This window comes from Panulirus ornatus, chromosome 21, assembly GCF_036320965.1.
Source record: "Panulirus ornatus isolate Po-2019 chromosome 21, ASM3632096v1, whole genome shotgun sequence".
Taxonomy (NCBI): Eukaryota; Metazoa; Arthropoda; class Malacostraca; order Decapoda; family Palinuridae; genus Panulirus; species Panulirus ornatus.
This window is the reverse complement of record NC_092244.1, coordinates 28,012,571-28,035,092: the sequence shown is the minus strand read 5'-3', so window position 1 is coordinate 28,035,092 and position 22,522 is coordinate 28,012,571. Positions and strand designations below refer to the sequence as shown.

Sequence of the window (22,522 nt, the reverse complement as noted above, 5' to 3'; positions counted from 1 at the left end):
CTCTTTCCAAGACTCTTGCATTCACCTCCCCAACAACCCCATCCATAAACAAATTAAACAACCATGGAGACATCACACACCCCTGCCGCAAACCTACATTCACTGAGAACCAATCACTTTCCTCTCTTCCTACACGTACACATGCCTTACATCCTCGATAAAAACTTTTCACTGCTTCTAACAACTTGCCTCCCACACCATATATTCTTAATACCTTCCACAGAGCATCTCTATCAACTCTATCATATACCTTCTCCAGATCCATAAATGATATATATATATATATATATATATGTATATATATATATATATATATATATATATATATTGCAACACAAACCTCGCCAGATGGTAGAGTGTCCCGCAGTGTATCGAGACAGACTTCCCCAGAACTTTTTTAAAAGGGGAGTAAATGTTTATAGTTGTGTTACTGGAGTGATAGTTTTCATACATGGTGCTTTGACAAGAAAATAGTGAAATTGGAAAAAATGTAGCTTAGACATTGAAGCTTATTGATACAGTGGTTAAATTGATGAGAACTGCTATTGACGTTTGTGTAAATAAATTATACATTTTCCTTTTCCATAGCCAGAGGTTGAACCATTATGTGACATTCATTTTTTCATTTCATTTCAAGCCAGAAGTTTCACTTTTCTAAATTGTTTCTTACATTTTTTCATATGTTTTTTTTTTTTTTTTTTTTTTTTTGCATTGTCGCTGTCTCCCGCGTTTGCAAGGTAGCGCAAGGAAACAGACGAAAGAAATGGCCCAACCCACCCCCATACACATGTATATACATATGTCCACACATGCAAATATACATACCTACACAGCTTTCCATGGTTTACCCCAGACGCTTCACATGCCTTGATTCAATCCACTGACAGCACGTCAACCTCGGTATACCACATCGCTCCAATTCACTCTATTCCTTGCCCTCCTTTCACCCTCCTGCATGTTCAGGCCCCGATCACACAAAATCTTTTTCACTCCATCTTTCCACCTCCAATTTGGTCTCCCTCTTCTCCTCGATCCCTCCACCTCCGACACATATATCCTCTTGGTCAATCTTTCCTCACTCATTCTCTCCATGTGACCAAACCATTTCAAAACACCCTCTTCTGCTGTCTCAACCACGCTCTTTTTATTTCCACACATCTCTCTTACCCTTAAGTTACTTACTCGATCAAACCACCTCACACCACACATTGTCCTCAAACATCTCATTTCCAGCACATCCATCCTCCTGCGCACAACTCTATCCATAGTCCACGCCTCGCAACCATACAACATTGTTGGAACCACTATTCCTTCAAACATACCCATTTTTGCTATCCGAGATAATGTTCTTGACTTCCACACATTCTTCAAGGCTCCCAGAATTTTCGCCCCCTCCCTCACCCTGTGATCCACTTCCGCTTCCATGGTTCCATCCGCTGCCAGATCCACTCCCAGATATCTAAAACACTTCACTTCCTCCAGTTTTTCTCCATTCAAACTCACCTCCCAATTGACTTGACCCTCAACCCTACTGTACCTAATAACCTTGCTCTTATTCACATTTACTCTTAACTTTCTTCTTTCACACACTTTACCAAACTCAGTCACCAGCTTCTGCAGTTTCTCACATGAATCAGCCACCAGCGCTGTATCATCAGCGAACAACAACTGACTCACTTCCCAAGCTCTCTCATCCCCAACAGACTTCATACTTGCCCCTCTTTCCAAAACTCTTGCATTTACCTCCCTAACAACCCCATCCATAAACAATTATGTTTTTTTTTTTTTTTTTTTTTTTTTTATACTTTGTCGCTGTCTCCCGCGTTTGCGAGGTAGCGCAAGGAAACAGACGAAAGAAATGGCCCAACCCCCCCCCCCCCCATACACATGTACATACACACGTCCACACACGCAAATATACATACCTACACAGCTTTCCATGGTTTACCCCAGACGCTTCACATGCCTTGATTCAATCCACTGACAGCACGTCAACCCCTGTATACCACATGACTCCAATTTACTCTATTCCTTGCCCTCCTTTCACCCTCCTGCATGTTCAGGCCCCGATCACACAAAATCTTTTTCACTCCATCTTTCCACCTCCAATTTGGTCTCCCTCTTCTCCTCGTTCCCTCCACCTCCGACACATATATCCTCTTGGCCAATCTTTCCTCACTCATTCTCTCCATGTGCCCAAACCATTTCAAAACACCCTCTTCTGCTCTCTCAACCACGCTCTTTTTATTTCCACACATCTCTCTTACCCTTACGTTACTTACTCGATCAAACCACCTCACACCACACATTGTCCTCAAACATCTCATTTCCAGCACATCCATCCTCCTGCGCACATCTCTATCCATAGCCCACGCCTCGCAACCATACAACATTGTTGGAACCACTATTCCCTCAAACATACCCATTTTCGCTTTCCGAGATAATGTTCTTGACTTCCACACATTTTTCAAGGCTCCCAAAATTTTCGCCCCCTCCCCCACCCTATGATCCACTTCCGCTTCCATGGTTCCATCTGCTGACAGATCCACTCCCAGATATCTAAAACACTTCACTTCCTCCAGTTTTTCTCCATTCAAACTCACCTCCCAATTGACTTGACCCTCACCCCTACTGTACCTAATAACCTTGCTCTTATTCACATTTACTCTCAACTTTCTTCTTCCACACACTTTACCAAACTCAGTCACCAGCTTCTGCAGTTTCTCACATGAATCAGCCACCAGCGCTGTATCATCAGCGAACAACAACTGACTCACTTCCCAAGCTCTCTCATCCCCAACAGACTTCATACTTGCCCCTCTTTCCAGGACTCTTGCATTTACCTCCCTTACAACCCCATCCATAAACAAATTAAACAACCATGGAGACATCACACACCCCTGCCGCAAACCTACATTCACTGAGAACCAATCACTTTCCTCTCTTCCTACACGTACACATGCCTTACATCCTCGATAAAAACTTTTCACTGCTTCTAACAACTTGCCTCCCACACCATATATTCTTAATACCTTCCACAGAGCATCTCTATCAACTCTATCATATGCCTTCTCCAGATCCATAAATGCTACATACAAATCCATTTGCTTTTCTAAGTATTTCTCACATACATTCTTCAAAGCAAACACCTGATCCACACATCCTCTACCACTTCTGAAACCACACTGCTCTTCCCCAATCTGATGCTCTGTACATGCCTTCACCCTCTCAATCAATACCCTCCCATATAATTTACCAGGAATACTCAACAAACTTATACCTCTGTAATTTGAGCACTCACTCTTATCCCCTTATGTTAATTATGTTAATTTAATTCAATATTTCATGTGATATTCATGACCCTTACCACTTGCATAGGATTTGATATTCTAAGCCATTTTTGTTGCACTGCTTATATGATGAATTATGAAATCCCAGGTGCTAGGGGAACATAGTTAAGGTTTTCATATGTTCTGTTGATTTCTACCATTTTTACATCTATATTTACATAAGTTAACTTTATACTTTCTCAAATCTCATTCCTCCTCCTCTTTCAGCCATGTATATTATAAAGAAAGTGCTCCAGATCAAACAGATTGGTCTAAATAATTTTGATTAAGCAAAAAGAAATTGTTGATAGTATGTAGCTACCGTAGGTACGCATGTAGTAGTTGGTAGGCAGTCACCTACCAGGGAGGTATATTACCAGTACTACCCACCAAGGTATTGGGAGGGTTAGTGATGGCTAAGTAGTGAGTCAGCACTTTTGTGGTTATCAAGTTGCACTCCTTTGACCCAGGTAACTGTCTTTTCTTTCTGCCTTACCCACACGTGGACTGTTGGTATTCTGTCCCCAAACATACAATCTCTCCTTGTCACAAATAAAACTTGACAACTTTTAACTCACATAACTCATTTTTTGGTACTCCGTGTTCTTCTTGCAGTGAACACTTTGCACCAGCACTGCCTTTTGGCAAAATTGTAGGAGCAATGCAGACGTAGTAGGTAGGAACGTGAGACAGGATCTTTAGGTACAAAAATTAGGAAGCAGTAGTTGGTAGAGGCATTAGCTGGGAGCATTAGGTAGTAGTAGGTCGTAACATTAGGCTGGGAATATTGGGTAGGAGCCTCTGAAAACACTGTGCCTGAGTTGTCCTTTACCAGTGGCCTGATAAGGGTGAGGCACCAAAGATGTAAGAGGCGGTACTGTAGTTCAGTAGTAATGAGAGACTTTTGTCGTGGCCATCCCATTGAGTTTCAAAAGGGAACAGGCATCAGATAGATAGATAGATAGATAATGTTGATTCATGATAAGATGTCACTTTAGGCAAATGACAGAAATAACATATGGATTTGGAAGAAATGCATGTTCTTACATGAATATATGTGATATAGTTTAGGAAAGCATTATTTGGAACATTATGGTTGTACAGATTATTATTTGCTGTATAAAGTATAATCAAGGTTTTGTCCATATATAGTGCCTGCCAATGAAATAGGCATGAGGGGCTGCAACACAACCGTCAAGGATAAACATGAAATATAACCTTGAGAGCTGTTTATGCACCACCAACTTGTACTTTATTGGTTTCCCTCTCCTTTTTATTCACTCCTTAAAATGACCAGGAACTGAATCAACAAATTCTGAAGCTTTTTAGTGTCCATCTTTTCAGAAATTTAATGAATAGGCTGCTTTCAGCATGAGTATTGATGAAGTATCTCTGTTACATATATTCATTTTCATAAGCAGCCACAAGTTTTCTGTTGGATTCAAGTCTGTTGGGTCCCTGGGCCAGTCACCGAAAAACTCCACTGCACAATCCTTACGCCAAATCAGTGACTAGTTTTGCAATGTGGTAGGGAGCCCCATGTTGTATGAACGCTTCAGCCATGCACTCTGAATCTGGAAGATGGTGACACAGTAACTTGAGGGAACTATGCTTGTCAATTGCTTCATTCTTTGGCAGCACTACAAGGACCCTAACAACATAGTAATTGAAACAATCCCATACCATAAGTGAAGCAGGGAACTTTACAGTGCTTGCAATGTACTTTGGGTCAAATGGATCTCACCCTGATTGACTATACAAATGCCTGCCATGACCACCTGTCACAGAAAAGGTGAACTCATCACTGTATATGTCACTTCTATACTTAGCTGTATCCTACGCTACATATTTCTCTTCTTTTGGTGCCTGTGAGTTATGAACTGTTTATGGTGCAGCTTTCAGCTCTGGTACTTAAGGTCCTCAGGTAAGTGGTACTACATTGTCCTTACAGACATAGTAAGCATTCTATGAATTTTTTCTTTTATGATGTTGAAGAACATTCAAAGTATGTGGAAAGATTTTTCTGCCTTCCTAGGGTGTTTCACATTGGTTGATGTAGTGTTGCCACCGCTGTCTTTATATTTCTTCATCCATTCTTCTGATCTCAAGCTCACACTGGTAGTATTAGAAATTTCCATAAGTGCAACTGTAGAAGCTGTTTTGTTACTTGTAAGGTGAGTATATCAACCAAAAAAGGTGGTAGCAGTATGAAAGGGGGGGAGAGGGGGGGGATATACCCGATGAAAATCTAGGTCATAAGTGGGGAGCACAACAAGACATTCCTGTCACCTGCAACAGCTAAACTGCTGATGAGGTGGGCTCATGTGATATGCCAGCATGTCACGAAGTTACCACTCAGAAATTCATCATAATTTCATAGTCATTTCCAAAATATACAGTTCTCGACAAGAGACACATTTTCAACAAGGAAGAAATTGAAATTTATATTAAACATCTGCCACTAAATCTACAAGAATTACAGGATGAACTTCAGTGTTACAAAGTGGCCAGTGATATGTATTCTATGTTTTTGGGATATTTAATGCATGTGATATTGTTTTGAAAATCCATGGATTTCTTATGAAAATCTAAAAATGATGATAATAAATGGTTATACCATAAACACTGTAATGGTAACTTCTAATTCTGACCCCCTTATTATCACATCTTCATTTGCATGTATTGTGCTGATAATGAAAATTAGAAGAATTAAAGGAGACTACTGTGGATTTATGCCTACTAATAAGGTTTCAGTATGTTGTGTTTTGTTAGGTTTGCTAAGTGTTTCATTTATTATTATTATTATTATTATTTTTTTTTTTTCTTTTTTTTTTTTTCCGCTGTCTCCCACGTTTGCGAGGTAGCGCAAGGAAACAGACGAAAGAAATGGCCCAACCCACCCCCATACACATGTATATACATACGTCACACACGCAATATACATACCTACACAGCTTTCCATGGTTTACCCCAGACGCTTCACATGCCTTGATTCAATCCACTGACAGCACGTCAACCCCGGTATACCACATCGCTCCAATTCACTCTATTCCTTGCCCTCCTTTCACCCTCCTGCATGTTCAGGCCCCGATCACACAAAATCTTTTTCACTCCATCTTTCCACCTCCAATTTGGTCTCCCTCTTCTCGTTCCCTCCACCTCCGACACATATATCCTCTTGGTCAATCTTTCCTCACTCATTCTCTCCATGTGACCAAACCATTTCAAAACACCCTCTTCTGCTCTCTCAACCACGCTCTTTTTATTTCCACACATCTCTCTTACCCTTACGTTACTTACTCGATCAAACCACCTCACACCACACATTGTCCTCAAACATCTCATTTCCAGCACATCCATCCTCCTGCGCACAACTCTATCCATAGTCCACGCCTCGCAACCATACAACATTGTTGGAACCACTATTCCTTCAAACATACCCATTTTTGCTTTCCGAGATAATGTTCTTGACTTCCACACATTCTTCAAGGCTCCCAGAATTTTCGCCCCCTCCCCCACCCTATGATCCACTTCCGCTTCCATGTTTCCATCCACTGCCAGATCCACTCCCAGATATCTAAAACACTTCACTTCCTCCAGTTTTTCTCCATTCAAACTCACCTCCCAATTGACTTGACCCTCAACCCTACTGTACCTAATAACCTTGCTCTTATTCACATTTACTCTTAACTCTCTTCTTTCACACACTTTACCAAACTCAGTCACCAGCTTCTGCAGTTTCTCACATGAATCAGCCACCAGCGCTGTATCATCAGCGAACAACAACTGACTCACTTCCCAAACTCTCTCATCCCCAACAGACTTCATACTTGCCCCTCTTTCCAAAACTCTTGCATTCACCTCCCTAACAACCCCATCCATAAACAAGGGTGAAGAGGGTGGTGAGAGTAAGTGAGCTTGGGAAGGAGACTTGTGTGAGGAAGTACCAGGAGAGACTGAGTACAGAATGGAAAAAGGTGAGAACAATAGAAGTAAGGGGAGTGGAGGAGGAATGGGATGTATTTAGGGAATCAGTGATGGATTGCGCAAAAGATGCTTGTGGCATGAGAAGAGTGGGAGGTGGGTTGATTAGAAAGGGTAGTGAGTGGTGGGATGAAGAAGTAAGAGTATTAGTGAAAGAGAAGAGAGAGGCATTTGGACGATTTTTGCAGGGAAAAAATGAAATTGAGTGGGAGACGTATAAAAGAAAGAGACAGGAGGTCAAGAGAAAGGTGCAAGAGGTGAAAAAAAGGGCAAATGAGAGTTGGGGTGAGAGATTATCATTAAATTTTAGGGAGAATAAAAAGATGTTCTGGAAAGAGGTAAATAAAGTGCATAAGACAAGGGAGCAAATGGGAACTTCAGTGAAGGGCGCAAATGGGGAGGTGATAACAAGTAGTGGTGATGTGAGAAGATGGAGTGAGTATTTTGAAGGTTTGTTGAATGTGTTTGATGATAGAGTGGCAGATATAGGGTGTTTTGGTCGAGGTGGTGTGCAAAGTGAGAGGGTTAGGGAAAATGATTTGGTAAACAGAGAAGAGGTAGTAAAAGCTTTGCGGAAGATGAAAGCCGGCAAGGCAGCAGGTTTGGATGGTATTGCAGTGGAATTTATTAAAAAAGGGGGTGACTGTATTGTTGACTGGTTGGTAAGGTTATTTAATATATGTATGACTCATGGTGAGGTGCCTGAGGATTGGCGGAATGCGTGCATAGTGCCATTGTACAAAGGCAAAGGGGATAAGAGTGAGTGCTCAAATTACAGAGGTATAAGTTTGTTGAGTATTCCTGGGATTTTATATGGAAGGGTATTGATTGAGAGGGTGAAGGCATGTACAGAGCATCAGATTGGGGAAGAGCAGTGTGGTTTCAGAAGTGGTAGAGGATGTGTGGATCAGGTGTTTGCTTTGAAGAATGTATGTGAGAAATACTTAGAAAAGCAAATGGATTTGTATGTAGCATTTATGGATCTGGAGAAGGCATATGATAGAGTTGATAGAGATGCTCTGTGGAAGGTATTAAGAATATATGGTGTGGGAGGCAAGTTGTTAGAAGCAGTGAAAAGTTTTTATCGAGGATGTAAGGCATGTGTACGTGTAGGAAGAGAGGAAAGTGATTATTTCTCAGTGAATGTAGGTTTGCGGCAGGGGTGTGTGATGTCTCCATGGTTGTTTAATTTGTTTATGGATTATTATTATTATTATTATTATTATTATTATTATTATTATTATTATTATTATTATTATACAGCGATCAAGTATAATAGAACAAATATATTAATTTGTAGATTTGTATATTATTATATATTAATTTGAAGGTTTGTAGAGGCTTTCAGAAAGTAAGAGAGAGTGGTGGGGTGAAGAGAGTGGTGAGAATAAGTGAGCTTAGGAAGGAGACTTGTGTGAGGAAGTACCAGGAGAGACTGAATGCAGAATGGAAAAAGGTGAGAGCAAAGGACGTGGGGGAAGTGGGGGAGGAATGAGATGTATTTAGGGAGGCAGTGGTGGCTTGTGCAAAAGATGCTTGTGGCATGCGAAGTGTGGGAGGTGGGTAGACTAGAAAGGGTAGTGAGTGGTGGGATGAAGAAGTAAGATTATTAGTGAAAGAGAAGAGAGAGGCATTTGGGCTATTTTTGCTGGGAAATTGTGCAAATGACTGGGAGATGTATTAAAGAAAGAGCAGGAGTTCAAGAGAAAGGTGCAAGAGGTGAAAAAGAGGGCAAATGAGAGTTGGGGAGAGAGTATCATTAAATTTTAGGGAGAATATAAAGATGTTTTGGAGGGAGGTAAATAAAGTGCATAAGACAAGAGAACAAATGGGAACTTTGGAGAAGGGGGCAAATGGGGAGGTAATAAAAAGTAGTGGTGATGTGAGAAGGATGGGGAGTGAGTATTTTGAAGGTTTGTTGAATGTGTTAGTTGATACAGTGGCAGATATAGGGTGTTTTGGTCGAGATGGTGTGCGAAGTGAGAGGGTCAGGGAGAATGATTTGGTAAAGAGAGAAGAGGTAGTGAAAGCTTTGTGGAAGACGAAAGCTGGCAAGGCAGCGGGTTTGGATGGTATTGTAGTGGAATTTATAAAAAAAGGGGGTGACTGTGTTGTTGACTGGTTGGTGAGGATATTCAGTTTGTGAATGGCTCATGGTGAAGTGCCTGAGGATTGGGGGAATGCATGCATAGTGCCATTGTACAAAGGCAAAGGGGATAAAGGTGAGTGCTCAAATTACAGAGGTATAAATTTGTTGAGTATTCCTCGGAAATTATATGGGAGGGTATTGATTAAGAGGGTGAAGGCATGTACAGAACATCAGATTAGGGAAGAGCAGTGTGGTTTCAGAAGTGGTAAAGGAAGCGTTGATCAGGTGTTTGCTTTGAAGAATGTATGTGAGAAATATTTAGAAAAGCAAATGTATTTGTATGTAGCATTTATGGATCTGGAGAAGGCATTTGATAGAGTTGATAGAGATGCTCTGTGGAAGGTATTAAGAGTATATGGTGTGTGGGAGGCAAGTTGCTAGAAGCAGTGAACAGTTTTTATCGAGGATGTAAGGCATGTGTATGAGTAGGAAGAGAGGAAAGTGATTGGTTCTCAGTGAATGTTGGTTTGTGGCAGGGGTGTGTGATGTCTCCATGGTTATTTAATTTGTTTATGGATGGGGTTGGTAGGGAAGTGAATGCAAGAGTTTTGGAGAGAGGGGCAAGTATGCAGTCTGTTATGGATGAGAGGGCTTGGGAAGTGAGTCAATTGTTGTTTGCTGATGATACAGCGCTGATGGCTGATTTGGGTGGGAAACTGCAGAAGCTGGTGACTGAGTTTGGTAAAGTGTGTGAAAGAAAAAAGCTGAGAGTGAATGTGAATAAGAGCAAGGTTATTAGGTACAGTAGGGTTGAGGGACAAGTTAATTAGTAGGTAAGTTTGAAGCGTTTTAGGTATTTGGGAGTGGCTTTGGCAGCAGATGGAACCATGGAAGCGGAAGTGAGTCACAGGATGGGGGAGGGGGCTAAAGTTCTGGGAGCTTTGTAAAATGTGTGGAAGAAGAGAACATTATCTCGGAAGGCAAAGGTGGGTATGTTTGAAGAAATAGCGGTTCCAGCAATGTTATATGGTTGTGAGGCGTGGGCTATAGATAGGGTTGTGTGGAGGAGGGTGGATGTGTTGGAAATGAGATTTTTGAGGACAATATGTGGTGTGAGGTGGTTTGATTGAGAAAGTAATGAAAGGGTAAGAGAGATGTGTGGTAATAAAAAGAGTTTGGTTGAGAGAGCAGAAGAGGGTGTATTGAAATGGTTTGGTCACATGGAGAGAATCAATGAGGAAAGATTGACAAAAAGGATATATGTGTCAGAGGTGGAGGGAATGAGGAGAAGTGGGAGACCGAATTGGAGGTGGAAGGATGGAGTGAAAAAGATTTTGAGTGATCGGGGCCTGAACATGCAGGAGGGTGAAAGGCATGCAAGGAATAGAGTAAATTGGAACGATGTGGTATACCGGCGTCTACGTGCTGTCAGTAGATTGAATCAGGGCATGTGAAGCATCTGGGGTATACCATGGAAAGGTTTGTGGGGCCTGGATGTGGAAAAGGAGCTGTGGTTTCAGTGCATTATACATGACTTACATGACAGCTAGAGACTGACTGTGAACAAATGTTGCTTTTGTTGTCTTTTCCTAGTGCTACCTCGCGCTTGTGTGGTGTTAGGGGGTTTTCATTTCATGTGTGGTGGGATGGCGATGATAATGAATAAAGGCAGCAAGTATGAATTTTGTACATGTGTATATATGTATATGTCTGTGTATGTATATATATGTATACGTAGAAACGTATAAATATGTATGTGTGTGTGTGTGTGGATGTGTATGGGTGGGTTGGGCCTTTCTTTTGTCTGTTTCCTTGCGCTACCTTGCTAATGCATGATGATAATAATAATAATAATAATAATAATAATAATAATAATAACAATAATAATAATGATAATGATAACAAGAATAATTATTTATATTTTATTTATTTTGCTTTGTCATTGTCTCCTGCGTTTGTGGGAGACAATAACAACCCACCCCAAAACACATGTATATACATACACGTCCACACACGTAAATATACACACCCATACATCTCAATGTACACATATATATACACACACAGACACATACATATATAGACATGCACACAATTCACACTGTCTGCCTTTATTCATTCCCATCGCCACCTCGCCACACATGGAATAACATCCCCCTCCCCCCTCATGTGTGCGAGGTAGTGCTAGGAAAAGACAACAAAGGCCCCATTCGTTTACACTCAGTCTCTAGCTGTCATGCAATAATGCCCTTTCCACATCCAGGCCCCACAGAACTTTCCATGGTTTACCCCAGATGCTTCACATGCCCTGATTCAATCCATTGACAGCACGTCGACCTGGTATACCACATCGATCCAATTCACTCTATTCCTTGCCCGCCTTTCACCCTCCTGCATGTTCAGGCCCCGATCACTCAAAATCTTTTTCACCCCATTTTTCTACCTCCAATTTGGTCTCCCACTTCTCCTCGTTCCCTCCACCTCTGACACATATATCCTCTTGGTCAATCTTTCCTCACTCATTCTCTCCATGTGCCCAAACCATTTGAAAACACCCTCTTCTGCTCTCTCAACCATGCCCTTCTTATTTCCACACATCTCTCTTACCCTTACATTACTTACTCGTTCAAACCACCTCACACCACATATTGTCCTCAAACATCTCATTTCCAGCACATCCACCCTCCTGCGCACAACTCTTATCCATAGCCCACGCCTTGCAACCATATAACATTGTTGGAACCACTATTCCCTCAAACACAGCCATTTTTGCTTTCGGTGATAATGTTCTCGACTTCCACACATTCTTCAAGGCTCCCAGGATTTTCGCCCCCTCCCCCACCCTATGATTCACTTCCGCTTCTATGGTTCCATCCCCTGCCAAATCCACTCCCAGATATCTAAAGCACTTTACTTCCTCCAGTTTTTCTCCATTCAAACTTACCTCCCAATCGACTTGACCCTCAACCCTACTGTACCTAATAACCTTGCTCTTATTCACATTTACTCTTAACTTTCTTCTTTCACACACTTTACCAAACTCAGTCACCAGCTTCTGCAGTTTCTCACATGAATCAGCCACCAGCGCTGTATCATCAGCGAACAACAATTGACTCACTTCCCAAGCTCTCATCCCCAACAGACTTCATACTTGCCCCTCTTTCCAAAACTCTTGCATTCACCTCCCTAACAACCCCATCCATAAACAAAGTAAACAACCATGGAGACATCACACACCCCTGCCGCAAACCTACATTCACTGAGAACCAATCACTTTCTTCCCTTCCTACACGTACACATGCCTTACATCCTCGATAAAAACTATTCACTGCTTCTAACAACTAGCTTCCCACACCATATATTCTTAGTACCTTCCACAGAGCATCTCTATCAACTCTATCATATGCCTTCTCCAGATCCATAAATGCTACATACAAATCCATTTGCTTTTCTAAGTATTTCTCACATACATTCTTCAAAGCAAAGACCTGATCCACACATCCTCTACCACTTCTCAAACCACACTGCTCTTCCCCAATCTGATGCTCTGTACATGCCTTCACCCTCTCAATCAATACCCTCCCATATAATTTACCAGGAGTACTCAACAAACGTATACCTCTGTAGTTTGAGCACTCACTCTTATCCCCTTTGCCTTTGTACAATGGCACTATGCACGTATTCTGGCAATCCTCAGGCACCTCACCATGAATCATACATACATTAAATAACCTTACCAACCAGTCAACAATACAGTCACCCCCTTTTTTAATAAATTCCACTGCAGTACCATCCAAACCTGCTGCCTTGCTGGCTTTCATCTTCTGCAAAGCTTTTACTACCTCTTCTCTGTTTACCAAATCATTTTCCCTAACCCTCTCACTTTGCACACCACCTCGACCAAAACACCCTATATCTGCCACTCTATCATCAAACACATTCAACAAACCTTCAAAATACTCACTCCATCTCCTTCTCAAATCACCACTACTTGTTATCACCTTCCCATTAGCCCCCATCACTGAAGTTCCCATTTGCTCCCTTTTCTTATGCACTTTATTTACCTCCTTCTAGAACATCTTTTTATTCTCCCTAAAATTTAATGATAATCTCTCACCCCAACTCTCATTTGCCCTCTTTTTCACCTCTTGCACCTTTCTCTTGACGACCTCCTGCCTCTTTCTTTTATACATCTCCCACTCATTTGCATTTTTTCCCTGCAAAAATCGTCCAAATGCCTCTCTCTTGTCTTTCACTAATAATCTTACTTCTTCATCCCACCACTCACTACCCTTTCTAATCAACCCACCTCTCAAGCTTCTCATGCCACAAGCATCTTTTGCGCAAGCCATCACTGCTTCCCTAAATACATCCCATTCCTCCCCCACTCCCCTTACCTCCTTTGTTCTCACCTTTTACCATTCTGTACTCAGTCTCTCCTGGTACTTCCTCACACAAGTCTCCTTCCCAAGCTCACTTACTCTCACCACCCTCTTCACTCCAACATTCTCTCTTCTTTTATGAAAATCCATACAAATCTTCACCTTCACCTCCACAAGATAATAATCAGACATCCCTCCAGTCGCACCTCTCAGCACATTAACATCCAAAAGTCTCTCTTTCGCGCGCCTGACAATTAACACATAATCCAGTAACGCTCTCTGGCCATTTCTGCGACTTACATACGTATACTTATGTATATCTCGCTTTTTAAACCAGGTATTCCCAATCACCAGTCCTTTTTCAGCACATAAATCTACAAGCTCTTCACCATTTCCATTTACAACACTGAACACCCCATTTATACCAATTATTCCCTCAACTGCCACATTACTCACCTTTGCATTCAAATCACCCATCACTATAACTTGGTCTTGTGCATCAAAACCAATAACACACTCATTCAGCTGCTCCCAAATCACTTGCCTCTCATGATCTTTCTTCTCATGCCCAGGTGCATATGCACCAATAATCACCCATCTCTCTCCATCACTTTCAGTTTTACCCATATTAATCTAGAATTTACTTTCTTACATTCTATCACATACTCCCACAACTCCTGATTCAGGAGTAGTGCTACTCCTTCCCTTGCTCTTGTCCTCTCACTAACCCCTGACTTTACTCCCAAGACATTCCCAAACCACTCTTCCCCTTTACCCTTAAGCTTCGTTTCACTCAGAGCCAGAACATCCAGGTTCCTTTCCTCAAACATACTACCTATCTCTCCTTTTTTCACATCTTGGTTACATCCACACACATTTAGACACCCTAATCTGAGCCTACGAGGAGGATGAGCACTCCTCGCGTGACTCCTTCTGTTTCCCATTTTAGAAAGTTAAAATACAAGGAGGGGAGGATTTCTGGCCCCGCGCTCCCGTCCCCTCTAGTCGCCTTCTACGACACGTGAGGAATGCGTGGGAAGTATTCTTTCTCCCCTATCCCTGGGGATGATAATAATAATAATAATATTTATATATTTATTTATTTATTTTGCTTTGTCACTGTCTCCCTTGTTAGCGAGGTAGCGCAAGGAACAGACGAAAGAATGGCCCAACCCGCCCACATACACATGTATATACATACACATCCACACATGCATATATACACACCTATACATCTCAATGTACTCATATACATACACACACAGACATATAGATATATACACATGTACATAATTCATACTGTCTGCATTTATTTGTTCCCATCGCCACCCCGCCACACATGGAATAACAACCCCCTCCCCCCTCGTGTGTGCGAGGTAACGCTAGGAAAAGACAAAAAAAGGCCCCATTCGTTCACACTCAGTTTGTAGCTGTCATGTAATAATGCACCAAAACCACAGCTCCCTTTCCACATCCAGGCCCCACACAACTTTCCATGGTTTACCCCAGACGCTTCACATGCCCTGGTTCAATCCATTGACAGCACGTCGACCCCGGTATACCACATCGTTCCAATTCACTCTATTCCTTGCACGCCTTTCACCCTCCTGCATGTTCAGGCCCCGATCACTCAAAATCTTTTTCACTCCATCTTTCCACCTCCAATTTGGTCTCCCACTTCTCCTCGTTCCCTCCACCTCTGACACATATATCCTCTTTGTCAGTCTTTCCTCACTCATTCTCTCCATGTGACCAAACCATTTCAAAACACCCTCTTCTGCTCTCTCAACCACACTCTTTTTATTTCCATACATCTCTCTTACCCATACATTACTTACTCGATCAAACCACCTCACACCACATATTGTCCTCAAACATCTCATTTCCAGCACATCCACCCTCCTGCGCACAACTCTATCCATCGCCCACGCCTTGCAACCATACAACATTGTTGGAACCACTATTCCCTCAAACATACCCCTTTTTGCTTTCTGAGATAATGTTCTCGACTTCCAAACATTCTTCAATGCTCCCAGAATTTTCGCCCCCTCCCCCACCCTATGATTCACTTCCGCTTCCATGGTTCTATCCACTGCCAGATCCACTCCCAGATATCTAAAACACTTTACTTCCTCCAGTTTTTCTCCATTCAAACTTACCTCCCAATTGACTTGACCCTCAACCCTACTGTACCTAATAACCTTGCTCTTATTCACATTTACTCTTACCTTTCTTATTTCACACACTTTACCAAACTCAGTCACCAGCTTCTGCAGTTTCTTACATGAATCAGCCACCAGCGCTGTATCATCAGAGAACAACAACTGACTCACTTCCCAAGCTCTCTCATCCACAACAGACTGCATACTTGCCCCTCTTTCCAAAACTTTTGCATTCACCTCCTTAACAACCCCATCCATAAACAAATTAAACAACCATGGGGACCTCACACACCCCTGCCGCAACCTACATTCACTGAGAACCAATCCCTTTCCCATCTTCCTACACATACACATGCCTTACATCCTCGATAAAAACTTTTCACTGCTTCTAACAACTTGCCTCCCACACTGTATATTCTTAAAACCTTCCACAGAGCATCTCTATCAACTCTGTCATATGCCTTATCCAGATCCATAAATGCTACAAACAAATCCATTTGTTTTTCTAAGTATTTCTCACATACATTCTTCAAAGCAAACACCTGATCCACACATCCTCTACCACTTCTGAAACCACACTGCTCTTCCCCAATCTGATGCTCTGTACATGCCTTCATCCTCTCAATCAATACCCTCCCATATAATTTACCAGGAATACTCAACAAACTTATACCTCTGTAATTTGAGCACTCACTCTTATCCCCTTTGCCTTTGTACAATGGCACTATGCAAGCATTCCGCCAATCCTCAGGCACTCACCATGAGTCATACATACATTAAATAACCTTACAAACCAGTCAACAATACAATCACCCCCTTTTTTAATAAATTCCACTGCAATACCATCCAAACCTGTTGCCTTGCCAGCTTTCATCTTCCGTAAAGCTTTTACTACCTCTTCTCTATTTACCAAATCATTTTCCCTAACCCTCTCACTTTGCACACCACCTCGACCAAAACACCCTATATCTGCCACTCTATCATCAAACACATTCAACAAACCTTCAAAATACTCACTCCATATCCTTCTCACATCACCACTACTTGTTATCACCTCCCCATTAGCCCCCTTCACTGAAGTTCCCATTTGCTCCCTTGTCTTACGCACTTTATTTACCCCCTTCCAAAACATCTTTTTATTCTCCCTGAAATTTAATGATGCTCTCTCACCCCAACTCTCATTTACCCTCTTTTTCACCTCGTGCACCTTTTTCTTGACCTCCTGACTCTTTCTTTTGTACCTCTCCCACTCATTTGCATTTTTTCCCTGCAAAAATTGTCCAAATGCCTCTCTCTTCTCTTTCACTAATAATCTTGCTTCTTCATCCCACCATTCACTACCCTTTCTAATCAACCCACCTCCCACGCTTCTCATGCCATAAGCATCTTTTGCGCAAGCCATCAATGCTTCCCTAAATACATCCCATTCCTCCCCCACTCCCCTTACCTCCTTTGTTCTCACCTTTTTCCATTCTGTACTCAGTCTCTCCTGGTACTTCCTCACACAAGTCTCCTTCCCAAGCTCACTTACTCTCACCACTCTTTTCACCCCAACATTCTCTCTTCTTTTCTGAAAACCCCCACAAATCTTCACCTTCGCCTCCACAAGATAATGATCAGACATCCCTCCAGTTGCAACTCTCAGCACATTAACATCCAAAAGTCTCTCTTTCGTGCGTCTATCAATTAACACGTAATCCAATAATGCTCTCTGGCCATCTCTCCTACTTACATACGAATACTTATGTATATCTCGCTTTTTAAACCAGGTATTCCCAATCACCAGTCCTTTTTCAGCACATAAATCTACAAGCTCTTCACCATTACCATTTACAACACTGAACACTCCATGTATACCTATTATTCCCTCAACTGCCACATTACTCACCTTTGCATTCAAATCACCCATCACTATAACCCGGTCTTTTGCATCAAAGCCACTAACACACTCATTCAGCTGCTCCTAAAACACTTGCCTCTCATGATCTTTCTTCTCATGCCCAGGTGCATATGCACCAATAATCACCCATCTCTCTCCATCAACTTTCAGTTTTACCCATATTAATCTAGAATTTACTTTCTTACACTCTATCACATACTCCCACAACTCCTGATTCAGGAGTAGTGCTACTCCTTCCCTTGCTCTTGTCCTCTCACTAACCCCTGACTTTACTCCCAAGACATTCCCAAACCACTCTTCCCCTTTACCCTTAAGCTTCGTTTCACTCAGAGCCAAAACATCTAGGTTCCTTTCCTCAAACATACTACATATCTCTCCTTTTTTCTCATCTTGGTTACATCCACACACATTTAGACACCCCAATCTGAGCCTTAGAGGAGGATGAGCAATCCTTGTGTGACTCCTTCTTCTGTTACCCCTTTTAGAAAGTTGAAATACAAGGAGGGGAGGGTTTCTGGCCCCCCGCTCCCGTCCCCTTTAGTCGCCTTCTACGACACGTGAGGAATGCGTGGGAAGTATTCTTTCTACCCTATCCCCAGGGATAAATAATAATAATAATTATTTGGATGGTATTGCAGTGGAATTTATTAAAAAAGGGGGTGACTGTATTATTGACTGGTTGGTAAGGTTATTTAATGTATATATGACTCATGGTGAGGTGCCTGAAGATTGGCGGAATGCGTGCATAGTGCCTTTGTACAAAGGCAAAGGGGATAAGAGTGAGTGCTCAAATTACAGAGGTATAAGTTTGTTGAGTATTCCTGGTAAATTATATGGGAGAGTATTGATTGAGAAGGTGAAGGCATGTACAGAGCATCAGATTAGGGAAGAGCAGTGTGGTTTCAGAAGTGGTAGAGGATGTGTGGATCAGGTGTTTGCTTTGAAGAATGTATGTGAGAAATACTTAGAAAAGCAAATGGATTTGTATGTAGCATTTATGGATCTGGAGAAGGCATATGATAGAGTTGCTCTGTGGAAGGTATTAAGAATATATGGTGTGGGAGGCAAGTTGTTAGAAGCAGTGAAAAGTTTTTATCGAGGATGTAAGGCATGTGTACGTGTAGGAAGAGAGGAAAGTGATTGGTTCTCAGTGAATGTAGGTTTGCGGCAGGGGTGTGTAATGTCGCCATGGTTGTTTAATTTGTTTATGGATGGGGTTGTTAGGGAGGTGAATGCAAGAGTTTTGGAAAGAGGGGCAAGTATGAAGTCTGTTGGGGATAAGAGAGCTTGGGAAGTGAGTCAGTTGTTGTTCGCTGATGATACAGCGCTGGTGGCTGATTCATGTGAGAAACTGCAGAAGCTGGTGACTGAGTTTGGTAAAGTGTGTGAAAGAAGAAAGTTAAGAGTAAATGTGAATAAGAGCAAGGTAATTAGGTACAGTAGGGTTGAGGGTCAAGTCAGTTGGGAGGTAAGTTTGAATGGAGAAAAACTGGAGGAAGTAAAGTGTTTTATATATCTGGGAGTGGATCTGGCAGCGGATGGAACCATGGAAGCGGAAATGGATCATAGGGTGGGGGAGGGGGCAAAAATCCTGGGAGCCTTGAAGAATGTGTGGAAGTCGAGAACATTATCTCGGAAAGCAAAAATGGGTATGTTTGAAAGAATAGTGGTTCCAACAATGTTGTATGGTTGCGAGGCGTGGGCTATGGATAGAGTTGTGCACAGGAGGATGGATGTGCTGGAAATGAGATGTTTGAGGACAATGTGTGGTGTGAGGTGGTTTGATCGAGTAAGTAACGTAAGGGTAAGAGAGATGTGTGGAAATAAAAAGAGCGTGGTTGAGAGAGCAGAAGAGGGTGTTTTGAAATGGTTTGGGCACATGGAGAGAATGAGTGAGGAAAGATTGACCAAGAGGATACATGTGTCGGAGGTGGAGGGAACGAGGAGAAGTGGGAGACCAAATTGGAGGTGGAAAGATGGAGTGAAAAAGATTTTGTTTGATCGAGGCCTGAACATGCAGGACGGTGAAAGGAGGGCAAGGAATAGAGTGAATTGGATCGATGTGGTATACCGGGGTTGACGTGCTGTCAGTGGATTGAATCAGGGCATGTGAAGCATCTGGGGTAAACCATGGAAAGCTGTGTAGGTATTGTATATTTGCGTGTGTGGATGTATGTATATACATGTGTATGGGGGTGGGTTGGGCCATTTCTTTCGTCTGTTTCCTTGCGCTACCTCGCAAACGCGGGAGACAGCGACAAAGCAAAAAAAAAAAAAAAATAATAATAATTATAATAATAATAATAATAATTATAATAATAATAATAATAATGATAATAATAATAATAATAATGATAATAATAATAATAATAATAATAATAATAGTCTCTATGATACGAAGAGATGTCAACTGGTCTCGTGTGTTTCTTTTGCTGTGTGAATGGTGTATGGGGCAAGCAGTCTGTGTCCGAGACGGCTGATATCCTGAAGCCAAGTTCAACTGCCATTAAGGTTCAGGAGGACCAAGGCCCCTTCATGGACCACCTTCCCAGGTCCAGCTATGACATGGACTGGTCTGATCACTCTCTGGAGCTCCTGACTCTAGTCGCCAAGACTTGTGAGACTCAAGTCCCAGAAACTAGTGATACCAGTGCCAGTTGATGTGGACAGTAGCGACTCCAAGTGTACCTTGAAGGAGACAGTATGTGCTATGTCAGTGTGTATCACAGAATGTAGGATAAATAACCTGGTCAAGTCTCACAGATGGGAAATTAGCTAGGAATTACCCAAGAAGCTTGCCATCTCCCTGGGCAAAGTGATGTGTACATTGTGTTGTTCAAAGAATAAAAAAACTAGTACAGGTACACCCCTGAATTTCTGGCAACTGATGTTTCTGCACCTCCTTTAGTCCAGATGAAATCACTTGAGAGAACTTAAAATTACCGTGGCCACCAGACTTAGTTTACTGGGTGGCCACAGATGGCGTTGTGTGTAGGGTGCACTTATTTACATTCTTTACACTGCACTTGTTGGTGGTGATACTGCAATTCTGTGAGAATCAGCATATTTTACTATTTCACCCTAGCTATGGCTTGAGTATGCTCAAAGTGTTACAGTAATCTTAATGAAGAAAATCTAAGCAAGTGGATGAATGTCGATGACAAAACACCAGTTGTGTATCGTCTTACAGACTCTGAAATTATAGACACTGTTCTGAATGCTGATAAAAACACAGGAAGTGATGAAGATGAAACATATGTAGCTGAAAGACTTTCCATTGAAAAGCTAATTGAGTTGACGAGTGAATTAATCAAAGGGCTAGAGCAACATACCTTTGTTATGAAACAAGAACTAATGAATTTTCATTTGGTGCATGAAAATTACACAGGGAAATATCTAGACACATGAAGCAACTTTGCTTGAATGAAATGTTAGATAGCAAAGAAGAATGTGTCTCACAGCAGTAAGCCTACCCGTATATCTGTAAATCCTGGGGCTTCATCTTCAAGTACCCCAGATGTCTCACCTGCAACACCAGAAATCCAAGATGGAATGATCGTTTATGAAACAGACATTAATTCTGACTGCCCTCAACTTCCAGACCTTTGTGATTAGCTTTACAGTAACAGTAAAAGTCTAAAATCTGCCATTTTGGGAGCAGCAGTGCTGCAGCATTCTTTGGAAGTAAAGAAATTAATAAATTTGCATTTAATTTTTGTTTAATCTTGTTTAATTAATTGTTTCACTAATGTACTATTGTACAAGTATCTGTATTTCATTTATTTATTTAATTTACATTTGATATTTGTTTGATTTAAATTTCTAGCAGTCCTTGTTACTTTAGACACATGGGAGATGTATAATTAGTGGGTTAGAGGTGTGTTGATGAATTATTATTACTTGACCACGGTTGGTCCGGCAAAATGGTCAATCCTGCAAGGCTTTGGAACCAAGAGTGCTGGAAAATCGGTGGTGTACATGTATGTATTATAAAGACTGAAACTTTTTTGTGTGTGTTTATTGTTATTTAGCAAGGTAGTATCAGGAACAGAAAAGTGAGTCCTCAAGAAAAAAAAAAACCTTGGAAAGTTAAACATTTAATGAAAGTATTTTCAACATCCCATTTCCACTCCTTTAAGTTGCCATCCTGACATGTAGGAGGTACATGGGTTGCATTCTTTCTTTTCTGTCCATAGGGGGAACTTACCATCCTGCCATAGGATCTTCGAGGAGGCTTCCACAGTATTGAGGAAGTTGGCCACAGCCACTAGGTTGAACAAGAGCTGTGGTGATGTGTGCTTTGTCATTTTGGAGTCAGTACAAGACAAATGAGGTGCAAATGTTCATTGACTTCAGTGAACAATGGAAATTAATTTTTGGGCATCAAAGAGCATTAGTCTGATATACCTGCTTTTTGAGCAGTGAAGAACATTAGTCTGACATACGTAGAGAGTGGTTTCAGATACCTGTATGTCTGATGGAGGGGAGTTTCAGACTAGTTTGGGAGAGAGAGTATTTGTTCATTGCTTGGAAAGTCATTACTGTGTATATATTATGTCTGTGTGTTTGTTGGGAATGGGGAATCTGTAAGTATACTGTAGGTTATTGAAGTTTAAATGTGTAAAACATATTTCTGCTTCCCAAGTAAGGGTTAATAAGTTCTAAACAATTTAAGA

General features: G+C 41.6%; 1 protein-coding gene and 1 long non-coding RNA gene across 3 annotated transcripts in view; one reads left to right on the top strand and one right to left on the bottom strand.

The window, feature by feature from the left end:
* Window positions 1-21,852, top strand: part of LOC139756429 (uncharacterized) — a 47,615-nt gene extending 25,763 nt beyond the window's left edge. Inside the window, exon 2 of the long non-coding RNA XR_011714337.1 lies at window positions 20,307-21,852. This is a non-coding gene — a long non-coding RNA (uncharacterized lncRNA). The remainder of the gene's footprint in view (window positions 1-20,306) is intronic.
* The window catches only part of LOC139756428 (uncharacterized), a 100,610-nt gene that overhangs the window by 53,200 nt on the left and 24,888 nt on the right, over window positions 1-22,522 (bottom strand). The window lies entirely within an intron of this gene.